Source organism: Lissotriton vulgaris, chromosome 7 (genome assembly GCF_964263255.1).
Source record: "Lissotriton vulgaris chromosome 7, aLisVul1.2, whole genome shotgun sequence".
Taxonomy (NCBI): Eukaryota; Metazoa; Chordata; class Amphibia; order Caudata; family Salamandridae; genus Lissotriton; species Lissotriton vulgaris.
In genome coordinates, this window is record NC_141695.1 from 1,535,122,985 (window position 1) to 1,535,146,786 (window position 23,802).

Genomic DNA, 23,802 nt, shown 5'->3' on the forward strand with positions numbered 1-23,802 from the left:
TTTTATGTTTCAGGGGCGCTATTACATGGATAAATGTATCCCGATGGGCTGTTCCATATCTTGTGCTTATTTTGAGAAATTCAGTTGTTTCCTGCAATGGGCATTCACAAGAATGACGGGGTTTCAGCATGTTATGCATTATCTTGACGATTTTCTGTTCCTGGGGGCAGCCGGGGATACAGAATGTGCACAGGCTTTAAAAGAATTTTGTGGTCTGATGAGTCAGTTTGGTGTGCCATTGGCGCCAGGTAAGACTGTGGGGCCATCAACTTCGCTCGAGTTTCTTGGAATAGAGCTCGATTCCGAAGAAGGTTGCTTCCGGTTGCCCGAAGAAAAGGTGCGGAAATTCAGGGCCTCGCTTGAGGCATGCATTAGGGAGACTAAGGTGAACTTGCATCAATTGCAGCAGACTGTGGGTCAGTTGAATTTTGCCCTTAGAATAATGCCAATGGCCCGCCCTTTTTCACGCTCGATTGCACAAGCCATGGTCGGTCTTAAAGAGGGGCACCCCCGCACGAGGCTCTCGGCAGAGATTCGCCAGGACATGCGCATTTGGTTGGCATTCCTGGCGGATTTCAATGGTCGGGTTGTCTGGACCAAGCCGGCGATGTCCTCCGAGGAGTTGGGGCTGTGGACAGATTCGGCGGGGAGTATAGGCTTTGGCGCCATATTTGGCAATCACTGGTCGGCTCAAACGTGGCCGTCATGGTGGCACGGGTGTGGACTTACAAGTAACATTGCCTTTCTCGAACTGTTCCCTATTCTGGTGGCTTTGAAAACATGGCCTGAGGGGTTTAGGGATCACTCTGTGGTGTTCTGGTCTGATAACATGACCGTGGTTGAGTGTATCAATAGTCAGGCAGCACAATGCAAATGGATTCTGAGGTTGCTCAAAGAAATTGTTTTACTATGTATGCAATTGAACGTGCTCTTTAGGGCGAGGCATGTGCCAGGGGTGCTGAATCAGGCTGCTGATGCGCTTTCTCGTTTCCGTATGCAGGCCTTCTGGGGTTTTCTGCCCACAGCGGACCCGGTGGCGGCACCATTTCCCGAAGCTCTCTGGTCTCTCGGTGCCCCGAACTACAAAACCTCATGGGAGAGAGTTTAGCACCCAGGACAAGGAAGGCATATGAAGGGGCGTTCCGTTCCTATTGGTCCTTTTTGGGTTCTGCTAGGGGGGAGCTTTGGGGCCAGGAAGAATTTGTCATAAAGTTTTTACTGTCATTACGCAGGGCAGGCAAATCGGTGGCCACGGCCCAGAGGCATCGGGCCGCCATTTCCTTCATGGCGCGGGCTCATGGTATCCAGGACCCTACAGCGTCTTTCGTAGTGCAGAAAGCGCTGCGTGGGTGGCAACGCCTTGAGGGTCGCAGAGTAGATGAAAGGCACCCGATAGGTCTGGATAGGTTGGCCCTGTTACTGTCCGTACTCCCTGCGACATGTTCATCCCAGTCGGAAACAGTGTTATTCCGGGCCGCTTTTGCATTAGCATTCCATGGGGCTATGCGGGTAAGCGAACTGGTGGCAAAAAACAAGCAGGATACGGGGGGTGGACTGTGCCGAGAGCACATTCAAGTAAAGGGGGAGACGATGATTGTCTCGTTTGTCAGGTCCAAGACCGATCAGGGGGCGATCGGGGACAGTGTAGTAGTCCAGCGGATTCCCGGATCTCCCATGTGCCCGGTTGTATGCATTGAGGAGTATTTGGCGCAGAGGGCGGCATCATGGGGGGGGACCTTGCTGAGACACGCAGATGCCACCCCACTGACGAGGTTTCAGTTCCAGCGGGTGCTTGCAATGGCAATTTCGGCTGCGGGCTTGAACCCGGGCGAGTTTGGGACCCATTCCTTCCGGATAGGGGCTGCTACAGAGGCTACAGCCAGGGGTCTGAGTGTGGAAAAAGTGAAACAGTTGGGGCGTTGGTCCTCGAATTGTTACAAAAGGTATGTGCGGTTGCACATGTTGTGAAGCTGATATCATGTACTCACGCTTCTTGTCTTTGTTTGGTTACAGTTTCGCAAACCTACGAGGCGGGGCGGACTGTGCAGTCGACCCGACACCGGGGAACCAGCGGTCAGAGATCACCGGCTGATGAAAGAGTGGTGTGGGTCGTGGGCCACTCATACGTGAGGCGTGCCGCGGACGTATTCAAGGCAGGTGACATGATTCACACGGCTGGGGAATACGGGTACAGGGTGACCTTCTACGGAAGGGGCGGGCTCTGTATTGACCAGTTTCAACCTTTTCTTGAGGGTTTGTTAGGGCGGACAAGGTCACCGCCATCTATAATCATAGTACATCTTGGGGGCAATGATTTGGTGACCACTGGTAGACAACTACTTCTTGAGGCGATACTATCCACAGTAAGTTGGTTGGCGAGAAGGGTTCCAGGGTGCACGATTGCATGGTCCCATATGATTCCACGTAAGGTGTGGCGGGGGGCTAATTCAGTGTCTGCTATAAATCATTCTGTGAAAAAGGTGAATAACAAGCTTGGTAGACTGTTCCGTACCAGTACATTGCATTCGATTCCTCATGGTTGTATCAGGGGGGACAATATGTATCTAGAGGATGGGGTCCATTTGTCCCGGGTGGGGAATTCTTTACTCATAGGAGACCTCGTAGCCTGGTTAAGGAGTTTACAGCATGACCTTTAGGTAGGAGTTTTGTGGGGGGTCCGGATAGCCGGTCAACTATCCGGCCTGTGGCGGTAAGGTCATGATCGGTGAGCAGTCATTGGAAGATCCCTAGGGGGGGGCGTCACCCATTACGGATGGGAGCGCCCGGGGGGAGGTGGCCATTGGCCCCTCAACGGGGAGGCGGTCCCTTCTAAAGGACGGGACGCCTAAAGGAAAGGGAAGGCGGTCAAGGCCCCTCCCTGGATAGGAGGGGCTACGGGCCCCTCCTGGGAATTTCCCGGGGCCAGGACATCTGCGACGGCAGATGTGGTAAGTTGTGTGGGGTGGGGAGGGGGATCTACGCTACCTTCTAGACACCTCACACGAGTCCTCGGACGACCACGTAGATGGCGTCGAGTTAACAGGGGCCCCCGTCAAGACAAGGGAAATTGGTATGGCACATGAGGTGCAGTCCTCTGTGCGGCCGCCCCTCACAAGTGAGGGGGGAGTTCTGGTTTAGGGATCTGACACCGGTTACGACCTTGCCGTTGGCCCTTAACGTAAGGATGTACAATTTCAATTTGGAATGCATTTGTAAGGATGTTAGTATCGGCTAGGAGAACCTTTGTATTAGAAATGTGTTAAGGTTAGCCAAAACATCGTAATGTGGATATGAAATTGTACATGATATGAAACTGTTATTTTAATGTTTTTAATTTTGTTTCATATTTTAATAAATACGGCCGGGAGGGTAACTCCCTCCCGCCTTCCAAAAAGTTCAGAACTGTTTCCGGTTTCCCAATTCTTGGGGATTGTGTTGAGAGGGGGTGGCGGGTATCTCAGCCATATGAAAAGGGGCGACCACTCGGTCCCCCCGAACGTATGGTGGAGTACCCCGATCCCCCCGGGAAGCCATTTTGGGCGGGAGGCGCGTCTCGGCTGGTATGCCCAAAGCGGCGTAGCCGGGGCGCGCTTTTTCCCGCCCAAGAGTGGGTTGTCCTAGACACTGAAGCCGTCAGCCACGCCCCCGGAGGCGGGAGGAGGCGGGTTTACGCCCGCCCAAAGAAGAATAAAAGGAGCGATAGTCCAAGGAAGCATCCTCTTGTTCCTGTGCTCTGAAGCTGAACCTCCTCGCTGCACGTGAGCTCGAGACGGAACGAAGAGCCAATTTTGACCCAATCACCAGCCCCTGAAGACAGCAAGTTGTTTTGGAATAAAGTCATTTGACGTAGTAGTTGTTTTCTTACAGGTTGTTCTGAATAAAGTTTGTGATTCGGTTGCAATAAAGTGGATTATTCTTCGCAGTATGTTTTATTAAAGACTTGCATCAGAGTGATCAGTAATGTTTTTAGAGATTTTATACTTGATCTGCTTAAGGTATAAATGTCCTTTCTTTCTTTAGTAATTAATCTTGTCGTATTTATTGTTTGGTCGGGCGGTAAGGTCATGATCGGTGAGCAGTCATTGGAAGATCCCTAGGGGGGGCGTCACCCATTACGGATGGGAGCGCCCGGGGGGAGGTGGCCATTGGCCCCTCAACGGGGAGGCGGTCCCTTCTAAAGGACGGGACGCCTAAAGGAAAGGGAAGACGGTCAAGGCCCCTCCCTGGATAGGAGGGGCTACGGGCCCCTCCTGGGAATTTCCCGGGGCCAGGACATCTGCGACGGCAGATGTGGTAAGTTGTGTGGGGTGGGGAGGGGGGTCTACGCTACCTTCTAGACACCTCACACGAGTCCTCGGACGACCACGTAGATGGCGTCGAGTTAACAGGGGCCCCCGTCAAGTCAAGGGAAATTGGTATGGCACATGAGGTGCAGTCCTCTGTGCGGCCGCCCCTCACAAGTGAGGGGGGAGTTCTGGTTTAGGGATCTGACACCGGTTACGACCTTGCCGTTGGCCCTTAACGTTAGGATGTACAATTTCAATTTGGAATGCATTTGTAAGGATGTTAGTATCGGCTAGGAGAACCTTTGTATTAGAAATGTGTTAAGGTTAGCCAAAACATCGTAATGTGGATATGAAATTGTACATGATATGAAACTGTTATTTTAATGTTTTTAATTTTGTTTCATATTTTAATAAATACGGCCGGGAGGGTAACTCCCTCCCGCCTTCCAAAAAGTTCAGAACTGTTTCCGGTTTCCCAATTCTTGGGGATTGTGTTGAGAGGGGGTGGCGGGTATCTCAGCCATATGCACTTTTCCATTCCATAAATCTTGTGTTTAGGACCCCTGGAAGCATGAAAATCACTTTAAACATGCTAATTTTAGCTCTAACACTGATGATCCACCTACAAATGTGAACTGACATTCAAAAATAAAACATTTGATAACGGACCATTTTCCACATTTCTGAAGCATGACGTAATGGGGGGGTGTTATCTCTTTTGTCAAAAATCAGCTGTTTTTGATTGAACATTAAATGCCTCCGAATAGTATTTAATTCACTTCCCGAGCCCCTGGAAGCATGAAAATCACTTTAAACATGCTAATTTTAGCTCTAACACTGATGATCCACCTACAAATGTGAACTGACGTTCAAAAATAAAACATTTGAAAACGGACCATTTTCCACATTTCTGAAGCATGACGTAATGGGGGGGGTGTTATCTCTTTTGTCGAAAATCAGCCGTTTTTGCTCGAACATTAAATGCCTCCAAATGGTATTTAATTAACTTCCCGGGGTGAAGAAACCCTTTTTGAGAACTCAGAGTGAGTAAATTGGCCATTTTCGCGCACTTTTAACCATTCCATAAATCTTGTGTTTAGGGCCCCTGGAAGCATGAAAATCACTTTAAACATGCTAATTTTAGCTCTAACACTGATGATCCACCTACAAATGTGAACTGACGTTCAAAAATAAAACATTTGATAACGGACCAATTTCCACATTTCTGAAGCATGACGTAATGGGGGGGTGTTATCTCTTTTGTCGAAAATCAGCCGTTTTTGCTCGAACATTAAATGCCTCCAAATGGTATTTAATTAACTTCCCGGGGTGAAGAAACCCTTTTTGAGAACTCAGAGTGAGTACATTGGCCATTTTCATGCACTTTTAACCATTCCATAAATCTTGTGTTTAGGGCCCCTGGAAGCATGAAAATCACTTTAAACATGCTAATTTTAGCTCTAACACTGATGATCCACCTACAAATGTGAACTGACGTTCAAAAATAAAACATTTGAAAACGGACCATTTTCCACATTTCTGAAGCATGACGTAATGGGGGGGTGTTATCTCTTTTGTCAAAAATCTGCTGTTTTTGATTGAACATTAAATGCCTCCAAATAGTATTTAATTCACTTCCCGAGCCCCTGGAAGCATGAAAATCACTTTAAACATGCTAATTTTAGCTCTAACACTGATGATCCACCTACAAATGTGAACTGACGTTCAAAAATAAAACATTTGAAAACGGACCATTTTCCACATTTCTGAAGCATGACGTAATGGGGGGGTGTTATCTCTTTTGTCGAAAATCAGCCGTTTTTGCTTGAACATTAAATGCCTCCAAATGGTATTTAATTAACTTCAAGGGGTGAAGAAACCCTTTTTGAGAACTCAGAGTGAGTACATTGGCCATTCTCATGCACTTTTAACCATTCCATAAATCTTGTGTTTAGGGCCCCTGGAAGCATGAAAATCACTTTAAACATGCTAATTTTAGCTCTAACACTGATGATCCACCTACAAATGTGAACTGACGTTCAAAAATAAAACATTTGATAACGGACCATTTTCCACATTTCTGAAGCATGACGTAATGGGGGGGTGTTATCTCTTTTGTCACAAATCAGCTGTTTTTGATTGAACATTAAATGCCTCCAAATAGTATTTAATTCACTTCCCGAGCCCCTGGAAGCATGAAAATCACTTTAAACATGCTAATTTTAGCTCTAACACTGATGATCCACCTACCAATGTGAACTGACGTTCAAAAATAAAACATTTGAAAATGGACCATTTTCCACATTTCTGAAGCATGACGTGATGGGGGGGTGTTATCTCTTTTGTCGAAAATCAGCCGTTTTTGCTCGAACATTAAATGCCTCCAAATGGTATTTAATTAACTTCCCGGGGTGAAGAAACCCTTTTTGAGAACTCAGAGTGAGTAAATTGGCCATTTTCGCGCACTTTTAACCATTCCATAAATCTTGTGTTTAGGGCCCCTGGAAGCATGAAAATCACTTTAAACATGCTAATTTTAGCTCTAACACTGATGATCCACCTACAAATGTGAACTGACGTTCAAAAATAAAACATTTGAAAACAGACCTTTTTCCACATTTCTGAAGCATGACGTAATGGGCGGTGTTATCTCTTTTGTCAAAAATCAGCTGTTTTTGATTGAACATTAAATGCCTCCAAATAGTATTTAATTCACTTCCCGAGCCCCTGGAAGCATGAAAATCACTTTAAACATGCTAATTTTAGCTCTAACACTGATGATCCACCTACAAATGTGAACTGACGTTCAAAAATAAAACATTTGAAAATGGACCATTTTCCACATTTCTGAAGCATGACGTAATGGGGGGGTGTTATCTCTTTTGTCAAAAATCAGCTGTTTTTGCTTGAACATTAAATGCCTCCAAATAGTATTTAGTTCACTTCCCGAGCCCCTGGAAGCATGAAAATCACTTTAAACATGCTAATTTTAGCTCTAACACTGATGATCCACCTACAAGAAGAAACCCTTTTTGAGAACTCAGAGTGAGTAAATTGGCCATTTTTGCGCACTTTTAACCATTCCTTAAATCTTGTGTTTAGGGCCCCTGGAAGCATGAAAATCACTTTAAACATGCTAATTTTAGCTCTAACACTGATGATCCACCTACAAATGTGAACTGACGTTCAAAAATAAAACATTTGAAAACGGACCATTTTCCACATTTCTGAAGCATGACGTAATGGGGGGTGTTATCTCTTTTGTCAAAAATCAGCTGTTTTTGAGTGAACATTAAATGCCTCCAAATAGTATTTAATTCACTTCCCGAGCCCCTGGAAGCATGAAAATCACTTTAAACATGCTAATTTTAGCTCTAACACTGATGATCCACCTACAAATGTGAACTGACGTTCAAAAATAAAACATTTGAAAACGGACCATTTTCCACATTCCTGAAGCATGACGTAATGGGGGGGTGTTATCTCTTTTGTCGAAAATCAGCCGTTTTTGCTCGAACATTAAATGCCTCCAAATGGTATTTAATTAACTTCCCGGGGTGAAGAAACCCTTTTTGAGAACTCAGAGTGAGTACATTGGCCATTTTCATGCACTTTTAACCATTCCATAAATCTTGTGTTTAGGGCCCCTGGAAGCATGAAAATCACTTTAAACATGCTAATTTTAGCTCTAACACTGATGATCCACCTACAAATGTGAACTGACGTTCAAAAATAAAACATTTGAAAACGGACCATTTTCCACATTTCTGAAGCATGACGTAATGGGGGGGTGTTATCTCTTTTGTCAAAAATCAGCTGTTTTTGATTGAACATTAAATGCCTCCAAATAGTATTTAATTCACTTCCCGAGCCCCTGGAAGCATGAAAATCACTTTAAACATGCTAATTTTAGCTCTAACACTGATGATCCACCTACAAATGTGAACTGACGTTCAAAAATAAAACATTTGAAAACGGACCATTTTCCACATTTCTGAAGCATGACGTAATGGGGGGTGTTATCTCTTTTGTCAAAAATCTGCTGGTTTTGATTGAACATTAAATGCCTCCAAATAGTATTTAATTCACTTCCCGAGCCCCTGGAAGCATGAAAATCACTTTAAACATGCTAATTTTAGCTCTAACACTGATGATCCACCTACAAATGTGAACTGACGTTCAAAAATAAAACATTTGAAAATGGACCATTTTCCACATTTCTGAAGCATGACGTAATGGGGGGGTGTTATCTCTTTTGTCAAAAATCAGCCGTTTTTGCTCGAACATTAAATGCCTCCAAATGGTATTTAATTAACTTCCCGGGGTGAAGAAACCCTTTTTGAGAACTCAGAGTGAGTAAATTGGCCATTTTCGCGCACTTTTAACCATTCCTTAAATCTTGTGTTTAGGGCCCCTGGAAGCATGAAAATCACTTTAAACATGCTAATTTTAGCTCTAACACTGATGATCCACCTACAAATGTGAACTGACGTTCAAAAATAAAACATTTGAAAACGGACCATTTTCCACATTTCTGAAGCATGACGTAATGGGGGGTGTTATCTCTTTTGTCAAAAATCAGCTGTTTTTGAGTGAACATTAAATGCCTCCAAATAGTATTTAATTCACTTCCCGAGCCCCTGGAAGCATGAAAATCACTTTAAACATGCTAATTTTAGCTCTAACACTGATGATCCACCTACAAATGTGAACTGACGTTCAAAAATAAAACATTTGAAAACGGACCATTTTCCACATTCCTGAAGCATGACGTAATGGGGGGGTGTTATCTCTTTTGTCGAAAATCAGCCGTTTTTGCTCGAACATTAAATGCCTCCAAATGGTATTTAATTAACTTCCCGGGGTGAAGAAACCCTTTTTGAGAACTCAGAGTGAGTACATTGGCCATTTTCATGCACTTTTAACCATTCCATAAATCTTGTGTTTAGGGCCCCTGGAAGCATGAAAATCACTTTAAACATGCTAATTTTAGCTCTAACACTGATGATCCACCTACAAATGTGAACTGACGTTCAGAAATAAAACATTTGAAAACGGACCATTTTCCACATTTCTGAAGCATGACGTAATGGGGGGGTGTTATCTCTTTTGTCAAAAATCAGCTGTTTTTGATTGAACATTAAATGCCTACAAATAGTATTTAATTCACTTCCCGAGCCCCTGGAAGCATGAAAATCACTTTAAACATGCTAATTTTAGCTCTAACACTGATGATCCACCTACAAATGTGAACTGACGTTCAAAAATAAAACATTTGAAAACGGACCATTTTCCACATTCCTGAAGCATGACGTAATGGGGGGGTGTTATCTCTTTTGTCGAAAATCAGCCGTTTTTGCTCGAACATTAAATGCCTCCAAATGGTATTTAATTAACTTCCCGGGGTGAAGAAACCCTTTTTGAGAACTCAGAGTGAGTACATTGGCCATTTTCATGCACTTTTAACCATTCCATAAATCTTGTGTTTAGGGCCCCTGGAAGCATGAAAATCACTTTAAACATGCTAATTTTAGCTCTAACACTGATGATCCACCTACAAATGTGAACTGACGTTCAAAAATAAAACATTTGAAAACGGACCATTTTCCACATTTCTGAAGCATGACGTAATGGGGGGGTGTTATCTCTTTTGTCAAAAATCAGCTGTTTTTGATTGAACATTAAATGCCTCCAAATAGTATTTAATTCACTTCCCGAGCCCCTGGAAGCATGAAAATCACTTTAAACATGCTAATTTTAGCTCTAACACTGATGATCCACCTACAAATGTGAACTGACGTTCAAAAATAAAACATTTGAAAACGGACCATTTTCCACATTTCTGAAGCATGACGTAATGGGGGGTGTTATCTCTTTTGTCAAAAATCAGCTGGTTTTGATTGAACATTAAATGCCTCCAAATAGTATTTAATTCACTTCCCGAGCCCCTGGAAGCATGAAAATCACTTTAAACATGCTAATTTTAGCTCTAACACTGATGATCCACCTACAAATGTGAACTGACGTTCAAAAATAAAACATTTGAAAATGGACCATTTTCCACATTTCTGAAGCATGACGTAATGGGGGGGTGTTATCTCTTTTGTCAAAAATCAGCCGTTTTTGCTCGAACATTAAATGCCTCCAAATGGTATTTAATTAACTTCCCGGGGTGAAGAAACCCTTTTTGAGAACTCAGAGTGAGTAAATTGGCCATTTTCGCGCACTTTTAACCATTCCTTAAATCTTGTGTTTAGGGCCCCTGGAAGCATGAAAATCACTTTAAACATGCTAATTTTAGCTCTAACACTGATGATCCACCTACAAATGTGAACTGACGTTCAAAAATAAAACATTTGAAAACGGACCATTTTCCACATTTCTGAAGCATGACGTAATGGGGGGTGTTATCTCTTTTGTCAAAAATCAGCTGTTTTTGAGTGAACATTAAATGCCTCCAAATAGTATTTAATTCACTTCCCGAGCCCCTGGAAGCATGAAAATCACTTTAAACATGCTAATTTTAGCTCTAACACTGATGATCCACCTACAAATGTGAACTGACGTTCAAAAATAAAACATTTGAAAACGGACCATTTTCCACATTCCTGAAGCATGACGTAATGGGGGGGTGTTATCTCTTTTGTCGAAAATCAGCCGTTTTTGCTCGAACATTAAATGCCTCCAAATGGTATTTAATTAACTTCCCGGGGTGAAGAAACCCTTTTTGAGAACTCAGAGTGAGTACATTGGCCATTTTCATGCACTTTTAACCATTCCATAAATCTTGTGTTTAGGGCCCCTGGAAGCATGAAAATCACTTTAAACATGCTAATTTTAGCTCTAACACTGATGATCCACCTACAAATGTGAACTGACGTTCAGAAATAAAACATTTGAAAACGGACCATTTTCCACATTTCTGAAGCATGACGTAATGGGGGGGTGTTATCTCTTTTGTCAAAAATCAGCTGTTTTTGATTGAACATTAAATGCCTACAAATAGTATTTAATTCACTTCCCGAGCCCCTGGAAGCATGAAAATCACTTTAAACATGCTAATTTTAGCTCTAACACTGATGATCCACCTACAAATGTGAACTGACGTTCAAAAATAAAACATTTGAAAACGGACCATTTTCCACATTTCTGAAGCATGACGTAATGGGGGGTGTTATCTCTTTTGTCAAAAATCAGCTGGTTTTGATTGAACATTAAATGCCTCCAAATAGTATTTAATTCACTTCCCGAGCCCCTGGAAGCATGAAAATCACTTTAAACATGCTAATTTTAGCTCTAACACTGATGATCCACCTACAAATGTGAACTGACGTTCAAAAATAAAACATTTGAAAACGGACCATTTTCCACATTTCTGAAGCATGACGTAATGGGGGGGTGTTATCTCTTTTGTCAAAAATCAGCCGTTTTTGCTCGAACATTAAATGCCTCCAAATGGTATTTAATTAACTTCCCGGGGTGAAGAAACCCTTTTTGAGAACTCAGAGTGAGTAAATTGGCCATTTTCGCGCACTTTTAACCATTCCTTAAATCTTGTGTTTAGGGCCCCTGGAAGCATGAAAATCACTTTAAACATGCTAATTTTAGCTCTAACACTGATGATCCACCTACAAATGTGAACTGACGTTCAAAAATAAAACATTTGAAAACTGACCATTTTCCACATTTCTGAAGCATGACGTAATGGGGGGTGTTATCTCTTTTGTCAAAAATCAGCTGTTTTTGAGTGAACATTAAATGCCTCCAAATAGTATTTAATTCACTTCCCGAGCCCCTGGAAGCATGAAAATCACTTTAAACATGCTAATTTTAGCTCTAACACTGATGATCCACCTACAAATGTGAACTGACGTTCAAAAATAAAACATTTGAAAACGGACAATTTTCCACATTCCTGAAGCATGACGTAATGGGGGGGTGTTATCTCTTTTGTCGAAAATCAGCCGTTTTTGCTCGAACATTAAATGCCTCCAAATGGTATTTAATTAACTTCCCGGGGTGAAGAAACCCTTTTTGAGAACTCAGAGTGAGTACATTGGCCATTTTCATGCACTTTTAACCATTCCATAAATCTTGTGTTTAGGGCCCCTGGAAGCATGAAAATCACTTTAAACATGCTAATTTTAGCTCTAACACTGATGATCCACCTACAAATGTGAACTGACGTTCAAAAATAAAACATTTGAAAACGGACCATTTTCCACATTTCTGAAGCATGACGTAATGGGGGGGTGTTATCTCTTTTGTCAAAAATCAGCTGTTTTTGATTGAACATTAAATGCCTCCAAATAGTATTTAATTCACTTCCCGAGCCCCTCGAAGCATGAAAATCACTTTAAACATGCTAATTTTAGCTCTAACACTGATGATCCACCTACAAATGTGAACTGACGTTCAAAAATAAAACATTTGAAAACGGACCATTTTCCACATTTCTGAAGCATGACGTAATGGGGGGGGTGTTATCTCTTTTGTCGAAAATCAGCCGTTTTTGCTCGAACCTTAAATGCCTCCAAATGGTATTTAATTAACTTCCCGGGGTGAAGAAACCCTTTTTGAGAACTCAGAGTGAGTAAATTGGCCATTTTCATGCACTTTTAACCATTCCATAAATCTTGTGTTTAGGGCCCCTGGAAGCATGAAAATCACTTTAAACATGCTAATTTTAGCTCTAACACTGATGATCCACCTACAAATGTGAACTGACGTTCAAAAATAAAACATTTGAAAACTGACCATTTTCCACATTTCTGAAGCATGACGTAATGGGGGGTGTTATCTCTTTTGTCAAAAATCAGCTGTTTTTGATTGAACATTAAATGCCTCCAAATAGTATTTAATTCACTTCCCGAGCCCCTGGAAGCATGAACATCACTTTAAACATGCTAATTTTAGCTCTAACACTGATGATCCACCTACAAATGTGAACTGACGTTCAAAAATAAAACATTTGAAAACGGACCATTTTCCACATTTCTGAAGCATGACGTAATGGGGGGGTGTTATCTCTTTTGTCGAAAATCAGCCGTTTTTGCTCGAACATTAAATACCTCCAAATGGTATTTAATTAACTTCCCGGGGTGAAGAAACCCTTTTTGAGAACTCAGAGTGAGTAAATTGTCCATTTTCATGCACTTTTAACCATTCCATAAATCTTGTTTTTAGGGACCCTGGAAGCATGAAAATCACTTTAAACATGCTAATTTTAGCTCTAACACTGATGATCCACCTACAAATGTGAACTGACGTTCAAAATAAAACATTTGAAAACGGACCATTTTCTACATTTCTGAAGCATGACGTAATGGGGGGGGTGTTATCTCTTTTGTCAAAAATCAGCTGTTTTTGATTGAACATTAAATGCCTCCAAATAGTATTTAATTCACTTCCCAAGCCCCTGGAAGCATGAAAATCACTTTAAACATGCTAATTTTAGCTCTAACACTGATGATCCACCTACAAATGTGAACTGACGTTCAAAAATAAAACATTTGAAAACGGACCATTTTCCACATTCCTGAAGCATGACGTAATGGGGGGTGTTATCTCTTTTGTCGAAAATCAGCCGTTTTTGCTCGAACATTAAATGCCTCCAAATGGTATTTAATTAACTTCCCGGGGTGAAGAAACCCTTTTTGAGAACTCAGAGTGAGTACATTGGCCATTTTCATGCACTTTTAACCATTCCATAAATCTTGTGTTTAGGGCCCCTGGAAGCATGAAAATCACTTTAAACATGCTAATTTTAGCTCTAACACTGATGATCCACCTACAAATGTGAACTGACGTTCAAAAATAAAACATTTGAAAACGGACCATTTTCCACATTTCTGAAGCATGACGTAATGGGGGGGTGTTATCTCTTTTGTCAAAAATCAGCTGTTTTTGATTGAACATTAAATGCCTCCAAATAGTATTTAATTCACTTCCCAAGCCCCTGGAAGCATGAAAATCACTTTAAACATGCTAATTTTAGCTCTAACACTGATGATCCACCTACAAATGTGAACTGACGTTCAAAAATAAAACATTTGAAAACGGACCATTTTCCACATTCCTGAAGCATGACGTAATGGGGGGTGTTATCTCTTTTGTCGAAAATCAGCCGTTTTTGCTCGAACATTAAATGCCTCCAAATGGTATTTAATTAACTTCCCGGGGTGAAGAAACCCTTTTTGAGAACTCAGAGTGAGTAAATTGGCCATTTTCATGCACTTTTAACCATTCCATAAATCTTGTGTTTAGGGACCCTGGAAGCATGAAAATCACTTTAAACATGCTAATTTTAGCTCTAACACTGATGATCCACCTACAAATGTGAACTGACGTTCAAAAATAAAACATTTGAAAACGGACCATTTTCCACATTTCTGAAGCATGACGTAATGGGGGGGTGTTATCTCTTTTGTCAAAAATCAGCTGTTTTTGATTGAACATTAAATGCCTCCAAATAGTATTTAATTCACTTCCCAAGCCCCTGGAAGCATGAAAATCACTTTAAACATGCTAATTTTAGCTCTAACACTGATGATCCACCTACAAATGTGAACTGACGTTCAAAAATAAAACATTTGAAAACGGACCATTTTCCACATTCCTGAAGCATGACGTAATGGGGGGTGTTATCTCTTTTGTCGAAAATCAGCCGTTTTTGCTCGAACATTAAATGCCTCCAAGTGGTATTTAATTAACTTCCCGGGGTGAAGAAACCCTTTTTGAGAACTCAGAGTGAGTAAATTGGCCATTTTCATGCACTTTTAACCATTCCATAAATCTTGTGTTTAGGGACCCTGGAAGCATGAAAATCACTTTAAACATGCTAATTTTAGCTCTAACACTGATGATCCACCTACAAATGTGAACTGACGTTCAAAATAAAACATTTGAAAACGGACCATTTTCCACATTTCTGAAGCATGACGTAATGGGGGGGGTGTTATCTCTTTTGTCAAAAATCAGCTGTTTTTGATTGAACATTAAATGCCTCCAAATAGTATTTAATTCACTTCCCAAGCCCCTGGAAGCATGAAAATCACTTTAAACATGCTAATTTTAGCTCTAACACTGATGATCCACCTAGAAATGTGAACTGACGTTCAAAAATAAAACATTTGAAAACGGACCATTTTCCACATTCCTGAAGCATGACGTAATGGGGGGTGTTATCTCTTTTGTCGAAAATCAGCCGTTTTTGCTCGAACATTAAATGCCTCCAAATGGTATTTAATTAACTTCCCGGGGTGAAGAAACCCTTTTTGAGAACTGAGAGTGAGTACATTGGCCATTTTCATGCACTTTTAACCATTCCATAAATCTTGTGTTCAGGGCCCCTGGAAGCATGAAAATCACTTTAAACATGCTAATTTTAGCTCTAACACTGATGATCCACCTACAAATGTGAACTGACGTTCAAAAATAAAACATTTGAAAACGGACCATTTTCCACATTTCTGAAGCATGACGTAATGGGGGGGTGTTATCTCTTTTGTCAAAAATCAGCTGTTTTTGATTGAACATTAAATGCCTCCAAATAGTATTTAATTCACTTCCCAAGCCCCTGGAAGCATGAAAATCACTTTAAACATGCTAATTTTAGCTCTAACACTGATGATCCACCTACAAATGTGAACTGACGTTCAAAAATAAAACATTTGAAAACGGACCATTTTCCACATTCCTGAAGCATGACGTAATGGGGGGTGTTATCTCTTTTGTCGAAAATCAGCCGTTTTTGCTCGAACATTAAATGCCTCCAAATGGTATTTAATTAACTTCCCGGGGTGAAGAAACCCTTTTTGAGAACTCAGAGTGAGTACATTGGCCATTTTCATGCACTTTTATCCATTCCATAAATCTTGTGTTTAGGGCCCCTGGAAGCATGAAAATCACTTTAAACATGCTAATTTTAGCTCTAACACTGATGATCCACCTACAAATGTGAACTGACGTTCAAAAATAAAACATTTGAAAACGGACCAATATACACTTTTCTGAAGAATGACGTAATGGGGGGGTGTTATCTCTTTTGTCAAAAATCAGCTGTTTTTGCTTGAACATTAAATGCCTCCAAATAGTATTTAGTTCACTTCCCAAGCCCCTGGAAGCATGAAAATCACTTTAAACATGCTAACTTTAGCTCTAACACTGATGATCCACCTACAAATGTGAACTGACGTTCAAAAATAAAACATTTGAAAACGGACCATTTTCCACATTTCTGAAGCATGACGTAATGGGGGGGTGTTATCTCTTTTGTCGAAAATCAGCCGTTTTTGCTCGAACATTAAATGCCTCCAAATGGTATTTAATTAACTTCCCGGGGTGAAGAAACCCTTTTTGAGAACTCAGAGTGAGTACATTGGCCATTTTCATGCACTTTTAACCATTCCATAAATCTTGTGTTTAGGGCCCCTGGAAGCATGAAAATCACTTTAAACATGCTAATTTTAGCTCTAACACTGATGATCCACCTACAAATGTGAACTGTCGTTCAAAAATAAAACATTTGAAAATGGACCATTTTCCACATTTCTGAAGCATGACGTAATGGGGGGGTGTTATCTCTTTTGTCAAAAATCAGCTGTTTTTGCTTGAACATTAAATGCCTCCAAATAGTATTTAGTTCACTTCCCGAGCCCCTGGAAGCATGAAAATCACTTTAAACATGCTAATTTTAGCTCTAACACTGATGATCCACCTACAAATGTGAACTGACGTTCAAAAATAAAACATTTGAAAACGGACCATTTTCCACATTCCTGAAGCATGACGTAATGGGGGGTGTTATCTCTTTTGTCGAAAATCAGCCGTTTTTGCTCGAACATTAAATGCCTCCAAATGGTATTTAATTAACTTCCCGGGGTGAAGAAACCCTTTTTGAGAACTCAGAGTGAGTAAATTGGCCATTTTCATGCACTTTTAACCATTCCATAAATCTTGTGTTTAGGGACCCTGGAAGCATGAAAATCACTTTAAACATGCTAATTTTAGCTCTAACACTGATGATCCACCTACAAATGTGAACTGACGTTCAAAATAAAACATTTGAAAACGGACCATTTTCCACATTTCTGAAGCATGACGTAATGGGGGGGGTGTTATCTCTTTTGTCAAAAATCAGCTGTTTTTGATTGAACATTAAATGCCTCCAAATAGTATTTAATTCACTTCCCAAGCCCCTGGAAGCATGAAAATCACTTTAAACATGCTAATTTTAGCTCTAACACTGATGATCCACCTAGAAATGTGAACTGACGTTCAAAAATAAAACATTTGAAAACGGACCATTTTCCACATTCCTGAAGCATGACGTAATGGGGGGTGTTATCTCTTTTGTCGAAAATCAGCCGTTTTTGCTCGAACATTAAATGCCTCCAAATGGTATTTAATTAACTTCCCGGGGTGAAGAAACCCTTTTTGAGAACTCAGAGTGAGTACATTGGCCATTTTCATGCACTTTTAACCATTCCATAAATCTTGTGTTCAGGGCCCCTGGAAGCATGAAAATCACTTTAAACATGCTAATTTTAGCTCTAACACTGATGATCCACCTACAAATGTGAACTGACGTTCAAAAATAAAACATTTGAAAACGGACCATTTTCCACATTTCTGAAGCATGACGTAATGGGGGGGTGTTATCTCTTTTGTCAAAAATCAGCTGTTTTTGATTGAACATTAAATGCCTCCAAATAGTATTTCATTCACTTCCCAAGCCCCTGGAAGCATGAAAATCACTTTAAACATGCTAATTTTAGCTCTAACACTGATGATCCACCTACAAATGTGAACTGACGTTCAAAAATAAAACATTTGAAAACGGACCATTTTCCACATTCCTGAAGCATGACGTAATGGGGGGTGTTATCTCTTTTGTCGAAAATCAGCCGTTTTTGCTCGAACATTAAATGCCTCCAAATGGTATTTAATTAACTTCCCGGGGTGAAGAAACCCTTTTTGAGAACTCAGAGTGAGTACATTGGCCATTTTCATGCACTTTTATCCATTCCATAAATCTTGTGTTTAGGGCCCCTGGAAGCATGAAAATCACTTTAAACATGCTAATTTTAGCTCTAACACTGATGATCCACCTACAAATGTGAACTGACGTTCAAAAATAAAACATTTGAAAACGGACCAATATACACTTTTCTGAAGAATGACGTAATGGGGGGGTGTTATCTCTTTTGTCAAAAATCAGCTGTTTTTGCTTGAACATTAAATGCCTCCAAATAGTATTTAGTTCACTTCCCAAGCCCCTGGAAGCATGAAAATCACTTTAAACATGCTAACTTTAGCTCTAACACTGATGATCCACCTACAAATGTGAACTGACGTTCAAAAATAAAACATTTGAAAACGGACCATTTTCCACATTTCTGAAGCATGACGTAATGGGGGGGTGTTATCTCTTTTGTCGAAAATCAGCCGTTTTTGCTCGAACATTAAATGCCTCCAAATGGTATTTAATTAACTTCCCGGGGTGAAGAAACCCTTTTTGAGAACTCAGAGTGAGTACATTGGCCATTTTCATGCACTTTTAACCATTCCATAAATCTTGTGTTTAGGGCCCCTGGAAGCATGAAAATCACTTTAAACATGCTAATTTTAGCTCTAACACTGATGATCCACCTACAAATGTGAACTGTCGTTCAAAAATAAAACATTTGAAAATGGACCATTTTCCACATTTCTGAAGCATGACGTAATGGGGGGGTGTTATCTCTTTTGTCAAAAATCAGCTGTTTTTGCTTGAACATTAAATGCCTCCAAATAGTATTTAGTTCACTTCCCGAGCCCCTGGAAGCATGAAAATCACTTTAAACATGCTAATTTTAGCTCTAACACTGATGATCCACCTACAAATGTGAACTGACGTTCAAAAATAAAACATTTGAAAACGGACCATTTTCCACATTTCTGGGGGGGTGTTATCTCTTTTGTCGAAAATCACGCGTTTTTACTCGAACATTAAATGCCTCCAAATGGTATTTAATTAACTTCCCGGGGTGAAGAAACCCTTTTTGAGAACTCAGAGTGAGTAAATTGGCCATTTTCATGCACTTTTAACCATTCCATAAATCTTGTGTTTAGGGCCCCTGGAAGCATGAAAATCACTTTAAACATGCTAATTTTAGCTCTAACACTGATGATCCACCTACAAATGTGAACTGACGTTCAAAAATAAAACATTTGAAAACGGACCATTTTCCACATTTCTGAAGCATGACGTAATGGGGGGTGTTATCTCTTTTGTCAAAAATCAGTTGGTTTTGATTGAACATTAAATGCCTCCAAATAGTATTTAATTCACTTCCCGAGCCCCTGGAAGCATGAAAATCACTTTAAACATGCTAATTTTAGCTCTAACACTGATCATCCACCTACAAATGTGAACTGACGTTCAAAAATAAAACATTTGAAAACGGACCATTTTCCACATTTCTGAAGCATGACGTAATGGGGGGGTGTTATCTCTTTTGTCAAAAATCAGCCGTTTTTGCTCGAACATTAAATGCCTCCAAATGGTATTTAATTAACTTCCCGGGGTGAAGAAACCCTTTTTGAGAACTCAGAGTGAGTAAATTGGCCATTTTCGCGCACTTTTAACCATTCCTTAAATCTTGTGTTTAGGGCCCCTGGAAGCATGAAAATCACTTTAAACATGCTAATTTTAGCTCTAACACTGATGATCCACCTACAAATGTGAACTGACGTTCAAAAATAAAACATTTGAAAACGGACCATTTTCCACATTTCTGAAGCATGACGTAATGGGGTGTGTTATCTCTTTTGTCAAAAATCAGCTGTTTTTGAGTGAACATTAAATGCCTCCAAATAGTATTTAATTCACTTCCCGAGCCCCTGGAAGCATGAAAATCACTTTAAACATGCTAATTTTAGCTCTAACACTGATGATCCACCTACAAATGTGAACTGACGTTCAAAAATAAAACATTTGAAAACGGACCATTTTCCACATTCCTGAAGCATGACGTAATGGGGGGGGTGTTATCTCTTTTGTCGAAAATCTGCCGTTTTTGCTCGAACATTAAATGCCTCCAAATGGTATTTAATTAACTTCCCGGGGTGAAGAAACCCTTTTTGAGAACTCAGAGTGAGTACATTGGCCATTTTCATGCACTTTTAACCATTCCATAAATCTTGTGTTTAGGGCCCCTGGAAGCATGAAAATCACTTTAAACATGCTAATTTTAGCTCTAACACTGATGATCCACCTACAAATGTGAACTGACGTTCAGAAATAAAACATTTGAAAACGGACCATTTTCCACATTTCTGAAGCATGACGTAATGGGGGGGTGTTATCTCTTTTGTCAAAAATCAGCTGTTTTTGATTGAACATTAAATGCCTCCAAATAGTATTTAATTCACTTCCCGAGCCCCTGGAAGCATGAAAATCACTTTAAACATGCTAATTTTAGCTCTAACACTGATGATCCACCTACAAATGTGAACTGACGTTCAAAAATAAAACATTTGAAAACGGACCATTTTCCACATTTCTGAAGCATGACGTAATGGGGGGTGTTATCTCTTTTGTCAAAAATCAGCTGGTTTTGATTGAACATTAAATGCCTCCAAATAGTATTTAATTCACTTCCCGAGCCCCTGGAAGCATGAAAATCACTTTAAACATGCTAATTTTAGCTCTAACACTGATGATCCACCTACAAATGTGAACTGACGTTCAAAAATAAAACATTTGAAAACGGACCATTTTCCACATTTCTGAAGCATGACGTAATGGGGGGGTGTTATCTCTTTTGTCAAAAATCAGCCGTTTTTGCTCGAACATTAAATGCCTCCAAATGGTATTTAATTAACTTCCCGGGGTGAAGAAACCCTTTTTGAGAACTCAGAGTGAGTAAATTGGCCATTTTCGCGCACTTTTAACCATTCCTTAAATCTTGTGTTTAGGGCCCCTGGAAGCATGAAAATCACTTTAAACATGCTAATTTTAGCTCTAACACTGATGATCCACCTACAAATGTGAACTGACGTTCAAAAATAAAACATTTGAAAACGGACCATTTTCCACATTTCTGAAGCATGACGTAATGGGGGGTGTTATCTCTTTTGTCAAAAATCAGCTGTTTTTGAGTGAACATTAAATGCCTCCAAATAGTATTTAATTCACTTCCCGAGCCCCTGGAAGCATGAAAATCACTTTAAACATGCTAATTTTAGCTCTAACACTGATGATCCACCTACAAATGTGAACTGACGTTCAAAAATAAAACATTTGAAAACGGACCATTTTCCACATTCCTGAAGCATGACGTAATGGGGGGTGTTATCTCTTTTGTCGAAAATCAGCCGTTTTTGCTCGAACATTAAATGCCTCCAAATGGTATTTAATTAACTTCCCGGGGTGAAGAAACCCTTTTTGAGAACTCAGAGTGAGTACATTGGCCATTTTCATGCACTATTAACCATTCCATAAATCTTGTGTTTAGGGCCCCTGGAAGCATGAAAATCACTTTAAACATGCTAATTTTAGCTCTAACACTGATGATCCACCTACAAATGTGAACTGACGTTCAAAAATAAAACATTTGAAAACGGACCATTTTCCACATTTCTGAAGCATGACGTAATGGGGGGGTGTTATCTCTTTTGTCAAAAATCAGCTGTTTTTGATTGAACATTAAATGCCTCCAAATAGTATTTAATTCACTTCCCGAGCCCCTGGAAGCATGAAAATCACTTTAAACATGCTAATTTTAGCTCTAACACTGATGATCCACCTACAAATGTGAACTGACGTTCAAAAATAAAACATTTGAAAACTGACCATTTTCCACATTTCTGAAGCATGACGTAATGGGGGGTGTTATCTCTTTTGTCAAAAATCAGCTGTTTTTGATTGAACATTAAATGCCTCCAAATAGTATTTAATTCACTTCCCGAGCCCCTGGAAGCATGAACATCACTTTAAACATGCTAATTTTAGCTCTAACACTGATGATCCACCTACAAATGTGAACTGACGTTCAAAAATAAAACATTTGAAAACGGACCATTTTCCACATTTCTGAAGCATGACGTAATGGGGGGGTGTTATCTCTTTTGTCGAAAATCAGCCGTTTTTGCTCGAACATTAAATACCTCCAAATGGTATTTAATTAACTTCCCGGGGTGAAGAAACCCTTTTTGAGAACTCAGAGTGAGTAAATTGGCCATTTTCATGCACTTTTAACCATTCCATAAATCTTGTGTTTAGGGACCCTGGAAGCATGAAAATCACTTTAAACATGCTAATTTTAGCTCTAACACTGATGATCCACCTACAAATGTGAACTGACGTTCAAAATAAAACATTTGAAAACGGACCATTTTCCACATTTCTGAAGCATGACGTAATGGGGGGGGTGTTATCTCTTTTGTCAAAAATCAGCTGTTTTTGATTGAACATTAAATGCCTCCAAATAGTATTTAATTCACTTCCCAAGCCCCTGGAAGCATGAAAATCACTTTAAACATGCTAATTTTAGCTCTAACACTGATGATCCACCTACAAATGTGAACTGACGTTCAAAAATAAAACATTTGAAAACGGACCATTTTCCACATTCCTGAAGCATGACGTAATGGGGGGTGTTATCTCTTTTGTCGAAAATCAGCCGTTTTTGCTCGAACATTAAATGCCTCCAAATGGTATTTAATTACCTTCCCGGGGTGAAGAAACCCTTTTTGAGAACTCAGAGTGAGTACATTGGCCATTTTCATGCACTTTTAACCATTCCATAAATCTTGTGTTTAGGGCCCCTGGAAGCATGAAAATCACTTTAAACATGCTAATTTTAGCTCTAACACTGATGATCCACCTACAAATGTGAACTGACGTTCAAAAATAAAACATTTGAAAACGGACCATTTTCCACATTTCTGAAGCATGACGTAATGGGGGGGTGTTATCTCTTTTGTCAAAAATCAGCTGTTTTTGATTGAACATTAAATGCCTCCAAATAGTATTTAATTCACTTCCCAAGCCCCTGGAAGCATGAAAATCACTTTAAACATGCTAATTTTAGCTCTAACACTGATGATCCACCTACAAATGTGAACTGACGTTCAAAAATAAAACATTTGAAAACGGACCATTTTCCACATTCCTGAAGCATGACGTAATGGGGGGTGTTATCTCTTTTGTCGAAAATCAGCCGTTTTTGCTCGAACATTAAATGCCTCCAAATGGTATTTAATTAACTTCCCGGGGTGAAGAAACCCTTTTTGAGAACTCAGAGTGAGTACATTGGCCATTTTCATGCACTTTTAACCATTCCATAAATCTTGTGTTTAGGGCCCCTGGAAGCATGAAAATCACTTTAAACATGCTAATTTTAGCTCTAACACTGATGATCCACCTACAAATGTGAACTGACGTTCAAAAATAAAACATTTGAAAACGGACCAATATACACTTTTCTGAAGAATGACGTAATGGGGGGGGTGTTATCTCTTTTGTCAA